The 6678-nt window shown below is 41.9% G+C and overlaps 1 long non-coding RNA gene across 1 annotated transcript; it reads left to right on the top strand.

The window, feature by feature from the left end:
• The first annotated feature begins 5405 nt into the window (after positions 1 to 5405).
• Positions 5406 to 6367, top strand: LOC125898169 (uncharacterized). The gene is made up of 5 exons (XR_007450590.1): positions 5406 to 5536; positions 5620 to 5715; positions 5855 to 5938; positions 6043 to 6102; positions 6212 to 6367. It is a non-coding gene; the product is annotated as an uncharacterized LOC125898169 (long non-coding RNA).
• The last annotated feature ends 311 nt before the right edge of the window (positions 6368 to 6678 follow it).

The following is a 6678-nucleotide window of genomic DNA, read 5'->3' on the forward strand; positions in this document are numbered from 1 at the left end:
GCCTGCTTTCTCACTTCAGTTGCTTTAACGTCTACTTCAAGTCTTAACCCACACTGGTTCTGTTTAAGCACTTATAGCTCTCCTCCTTTCTACGACTTTCTCGCTAATCTCTTAGCCGTTGTTTGCACGTTATCAGCCTTGGTAGCTACATTAGCTTTACAGTTAGCGATGGCTTCTCTCTCTGCTCTCTGTTGCTCGGTGTGCCAAATGTTCAGTTATGCCTCTGCCTCCTTTAGCGACAGTGGTAATTGTAATAAGTGTAGCTTATTTGCTGCGTTGGAGGCGAGGCTTAGTGAATTAGAAGCGCGGCTCCGCACCATGGAAAACCATTCAGTAGCTGCGATAGTTAGCCAGCCCCCTGTAGCCGGTGCGGAGCCACATAGCATAGCCTTAGCCTCTGCTAACTGTCCTCCGGTAACTCCCGTTCAGCCGGGAGGTTGGGTTACGGTTCGCCAGAAGCACAGCTCCAAGCCGAAGCCCACGGCTCACCACCAGCCTGTTCACGTTTCCAACCGCTTTTCCCCACTCAGCGATACACCCGCTGAGGTTAAAACTCTGGTTATTGGCAGTTCTATTCTGAGAAACGTGAAGTTAGCAACACCAGCGACCATAGTCAAATGTATCCCTGGGGCCAGAGCGGGCGACATAGAATCAAATTTAAAACTGCTGGCTAAAGCTAAACGTAGATTCAGTAAGATTGTTATTCACGTCGGCAATGACACCCGGTTACGCCAATCGGAGGTCACTAAAATTAATATTGCCTCAGTGTGTGAATATGCAAAAACGATGTCGGACTCCGTAGTTTTCTCTGGACGCCTCCCAAATCTGACCAGTGATGACATGTTTAGCCGCATGTCATCATTTAATCGCTGGCTGTCCAGGTGGTGTCCAGCAAACAATGTGGGTTTCGTTAATAATTGGCAAACTTTCTGGGGAAAACCTGGTCTTATGAGGAGAGACGGCATTCATCCCACTTTTGATGGAGCTGCTCTCATTTCTAGAAACCTGGCAAACTTTATTAGTAATTTAAATCCCTGACAACCCAGAGTTGAGACCAGGACTCAGAGTTGCAGTCCTATACGCCTCTCTGAGCTTCTAGTTCAGTTACCCAGCCATAGTTTTCATAGTTTTATAGAAACGGTGTCTGTCCCCCGACCACCTAAATTATTTAAATCTAAAATTAAACAAAGAGGAGTTGTGCATAATAACCTCATAAAAATTAAAACCTCTTCTGTGACAGAAAGACAAAACAGGAGAATTAAATGCGGACTGTTAAATATCAGGTCTCTATCGTCTAAAGCAGTGTTAGTAAACGAATTAATATCAGATAATCATATTGATTTACTCAGTCTCACTGAAACCTGGCTGTGTCCAGATGAATATGTCAGTCCATGAGTCCACTCCTCCCAGTCATAATAATACCCACATTCCTCGAGGCAGCGGCCGAGGAGGGGGAGTTGCAGCCATTTTTAACTCTAGTCTGTTAATCAGCCCTAAACCTAAACTAGATTATAATTCATTTGAAAGCCTCGTTCTTAGTCTTTTACATCCGACCTGGAAAACCTCCTCTACATTTATTTGTTATAGTGTACCGTGCTCCTGGCCCGTATTCTGAATTTGTATCTGAATTCTGAGAGTTTTTATCCAGTTTAGTTCTTAAATCAGATAAAGTTATTATTGTAGGCGATTTTAACATTCATGTCGACGTTGATAATGACTCCCTGGCTACTGCGTTTATCTCATTATTAGACTCCATTGGCTTCAGTCAGGGTGTACATGAACCCACTAGCTGTTTTAACCATACCCTCGATCTAGTTCTGACGTATGGAATTGAAATTGATAACCTAAAAGTCTTTCCACAGAATCCCTTGCTATCGGATCATTATCTGATTACTTTTGATTTCTTTTTACTCGATCACACGCCACTCAGCAACAGTTACTATACTAGATGTTTATCAGATAGTGCTGTCGCAAAATTTAAGGAAAAGATTACTCCGTCATTAAATTCAATACCAAGTCCCTCAGTAACAGAGGTTTCCCGTACCGACTTTGATCATTTTGTCGATAGCGCCGTAGGCTCGCTGCGAACAACACTTGACTCTGTAGCTCCTCTTAAAAAGAAGTTAAAAAAGCAAAGAAAATTCGCTCCTTGGTATAACTCTCAAACCCGTAAGTTAAAACAAATATTGCGAAGGTTTGAAAGGAATTGGCGATTAACCAAACTGGAAGAATCTCGTTTAATCTGGACAGACAGTCTCAAAACTTATAAGAGGGCCTCCATAATGCCAGAGCAAACTATTACTCAGCATTAATAGAAGACAATAAGAACAACCCCAGGTTTCTTTTCAGCACTGTAGCCAGGCTGACTGAGAGTCAAAGCTCTATTGAGCCTTGTATTCCTTTAGCCCTTAGCAGTAATGATTTTATGAGCTTTTTTAATGACAAAATTCTAACTATTAGAGGCAAAATTCATGACCTCCTGACCTCAGATAGTACCTATCTAACCTCAAACACAGCTGTAAAACCTAATATATATTTAGATTGCTTCTCCCCAATTTCTCTTCAAGAATTGACTGTAGTGATTTCTTCATCCTAATCATCGTGTCTCTTAGACCCCATCCCGACTAGGCTACTTAAGGAGGTCTTTCCTTTAGTTAACACTCATATATTAGATATGATCAATATATCCTTATTAACAGGCTATGTACCACAGTCTTTTAAGGTAGCTGTAATTAAACCTCTACTAAAAAAGCCCACCCTGGATCCAGAGGTGTTAGCCAACTATAGGCCAATATCTAATCTTCCCTTTATGTCAAAGATCCTTGAGAAAGTAGTCGCAGACCAGCTGTGTGATTTTCTCCATGATAATAATTTATTTGAGGAATTTCAGTCAGGATTTAGAGTGCATCATAGCACTGAGACAGCACTAGTTAAAATTACAAATGACCTTCTGATTGCTTCGGACAAAGGACTTGTCTCTGTACTTGTTTTATTAGTGCGGCGTTTGACACAATTGACCATCAAATTCTACTGCAGAGACTGCATCACTTAATTGGCCTAAAAGGTTCTGCACTAAGCTGGTTTAAATCTTATTTATCTGATCGTTTTCAGTTTGTTCACGTTCATAATGAATCGTCATTACGTACCAAAGTTTGTTTTGGAGTTCCATGAGTTCTGTGCTCGGACCAATCCTATTTACTCTATATATGCTTCCTTTAGGTAACATCATTAGAAATCACTCTATAAATTACCATTGTTATGCGGATGATACTCAGTTGTATTTATCGATGAAGCCAGAAGAAAGTAATCAATTAACTAAACTCCATAATTGCCTTAAGGACATAAAAACTTGGATGAGCACCAATTTCCTGATGTTAAATTCAGACAAAACTGAAGTTATTGTTCTTGGCCCCAAACAACTCAGAGACTCTTTATCTGATGACATAGTTTCTCTTGATGGCATTGCTCTGGCCTCTAGCACTACCGTAAGAAACCTCAGAGTAATATTTGATCAAGATTTGTCTTTTAATTCTCATTTAAAACAAACCTCACGGACTGCATTTTTTCATCTGTGTAATATTACGAAAATTAGGCCTATCCTGACCCGAAAAGATGCAGAAAAATTGGTCCACGCTTTTGTTACCTCTAGGCTGGATTACTGTAACTCTCTGTTATCAGGTAGCTCTAGTAAGTCCTTAAAAACTCTCCAGCTAATTCAGAATGCAGCAGCACGTGTACTAACAGGAACTAAGAAACGAGATCATATTTCTCCTGTTTTAGCTTCTCTGCACTGGCTCCTTGTAAAATCCAGAATTGAATTTAAAATCCTACTGTTAACTTATAAAGCTCTAAATGGTCAAGCTCCGTCATATCTTAGAGAGCTCATAGTGCCTTATTATCCCACCAGAACACTGCGCTCTGAGAACGCAGGGTTACTCGTGGTCCCTAAAGGCTCCAAAAGTAGATCAGGAGCCAGAGCCTTTAGCTATCAGGCTCCTCTCCTGTGGAATTATCTTCCTGTTACGGTCCGGGAGGCAGACACCGTCTTCACATTTAAGACTAGACTTAAGACTTTCCTCTTTGATAAAGCTTATAGTTAGGGCTGGCTCAGGCTTGCCCTGTACCAGCCCCTAGTTAGGCTGACTTAGGCCTAGTCTGCCGGAGGACCCCCCTATAATACACCGGGCACCTTCTCTTCTTCTTCTTCTTCTTCTTCTTCTTCCTCTCTCTCTCTCTCGTATTCCATTACTGCATCTTGCTCACTCGGCCATTCTGGATGTCACTAACTCGGCTTCTTCTCCGGAGCCTTTGTGCTCCACTGTCTCTCAGATTAACTCATATCGCAGTGGTGCCTGGACAGCGTGACGTGTGTGGTTGTGCTGCTGCCGTGGTCCTGCCAGATGCCTCCTGCTGCTGCTGCCATCATTAGTCATACTTCTACTGTTATTATACACGACTATTGTCACACATGTATACTGCCAGATATTAATACATACTTTCAACATATTGTACCACAGTAGCCAGAACTATAATATTATTACTTTCAATAATGTTATTGTAAGCTACTGTCATTACCTGCATATCTCTCTCTCTCTCTCTCTCTCTCTCTCTCTCTGTCTCTCTCTGTCTCATTGTGTCATGTGGATTACTGTTAATTTGTTATGCTGATCTGTTCTGTACGACATCTATTGCACGTCTGTCCGTCCTGGAAGAGGGATCCCTCCTCAGTTGCTCTTCCTGAGGTTTCTACCGTTTTTTTTTCCCGTTAAAGGGGTTTTTTTGGGGGGGAGTTTTTCCTTATCCGCTGCGAGGGTCATAAGGACAGAGGGATGTCGTATGCTGTAAAGCCCTGTGAGGCAAATTGTGATTTGTGATATTGGGCTGTATAAATAAAATTGATTGATTGATTGATTGATAGATAAACCTGCCTCCTTTGAATTTGACGTTGAATTCAGTAAGTGGATCTATTGTATTAATTAACATTTAAAATGTTACTGTACATGATAAAAGTCTTGTATCACCTGTGCTTTCAGGGCCACCAGCAGAAGTCTCCAGTGCCCCAGCTGTATCTCCATCAACAGGTTTTACTCTATCAGTGTGGAGGGAGGATTCTGTTTGAACCAGAATTCACCTGCCATTACTGTTCCGTCAACTAGTTTGTTGTTTTGGCCATGTTCCGGCCTGTTTTGATGCTTGTGTTCTTTTACTCTCCTACTAACATAAGAAATTAACATGCCAGTGATGATGGTAAGTGCTTTGTTTTTTTGCATGCTTTTTTAAGTCTGTCATACAAGCATGTGGCATGTTAAAAATGTAGCTCAGATACAGGTTAACATGCCACATGTCTGACTGACAGGTGATGTGCGTACTATAGTATATTAATGTTGTTTCTGTGCTTTACCTGTTTGCAAACAACAGGTAAAGACACATTGTTAAGCTTAAACAAACCTGACTGTTTTTACAGCTCACAGGACAAAACCAACAGCTACAGCTACTGTTTCCAGACCTGCTGAGCCTAGTGACCCCCCTGTGAAAGGTTATTTTAGTTCTTTACTTCACACTTTAAATTATCCCGAATGTTGTGTGAACTTTGTTTTTTTTTTTCTTTCAATACTACAGCTATAGTGAAGACCCCACTGCCAGTCCCTCCTTAGCCGTTTGCCATCGCTCCACAACTTGGGATAGAAGAGCAGACGCCCAATGTGTTTAGACAAAGTATGTCATCCTCTTATACTACCAGTGTATCTCAGATATCGATCAGTTTCATTTCGACAAATCAAATGTGTTAAATAATGTTAAGTAAATACAACATCCGGTGTCTGTCAAGGTTTAAGGTTTTACAGTTTTGTTGCAGCTTTTTTAAAAGCACATGAAAAGCCAGTCTCCCACAGTTCATCTTCTGGGCCTGGGATAACAGCAGCTCCATGTCTTCCTGAAGGTAAATGTTTTATTTTCTTACATGCTGTGAGACAGAATATCTTAATTTTCATTAGTAACGCGTATGTCTCACTTGCCTGTCCTGTTTGTATCTCGCCATTCCAGATTCATCGTTACAGAATATTGCCCCTATGGAAGCACAAAAAGACACTGTCCTTGATGAAGGTATTTATTTTTGTGACACAGTTTTAACCATAGCAGTCACTGGCACAGAGTTCTCTTACTTTTTCTCTTATTGTGTATATACACTGTAGTTTTTCGTTGTGTTTTACAGCTTCGCCATGTCCAGCACCTCCTGTCCCATTAGATGCCCCACACCAGCCTGCAGCCTCTGTCCCAGGCCATGATCAGGATGTTGCACAGTAGAAGATCTGGATGAAGACTGAGATGGAGGCATTGGGGCTGTGGCCGCGGTCATGTCCAGTACGTCACCTGATGAACATGCTGTCCCTGTGGCGTTATCCACCTCAGCCTGAACTCATCCATTTTTCATCTGGAAGAGCTCAGGCTGAGGTGGATAACGCCATAGGGACAGCATGTTCATCAGGTGACGTACTGGACGTGACCTGATGAACATGCTGTCCCTGTGGCGTTATCCACCTCAGCCTGAGCTCATCCATTTTTTTATCTGGAAGCCAGAACACACAATCATGGAGAGGGTTAGAAACAATTACATCTTGCCCTGTCTTTATGGTTGTCACAACCTCTGGTAGCTTCCTCTGGCGTCGGAAGGCCCAGAGT

The sequence above is a fragment of the Epinephelus fuscoguttatus genome, linkage group LG12 (genome assembly GCF_011397635.1).
Source record: "Epinephelus fuscoguttatus linkage group LG12, E.fuscoguttatus.final_Chr_v1".
Taxonomy (NCBI): domain Eukaryota; kingdom Metazoa; phylum Chordata; class Actinopteri; order Perciformes; family Serranidae; genus Epinephelus; species Epinephelus fuscoguttatus.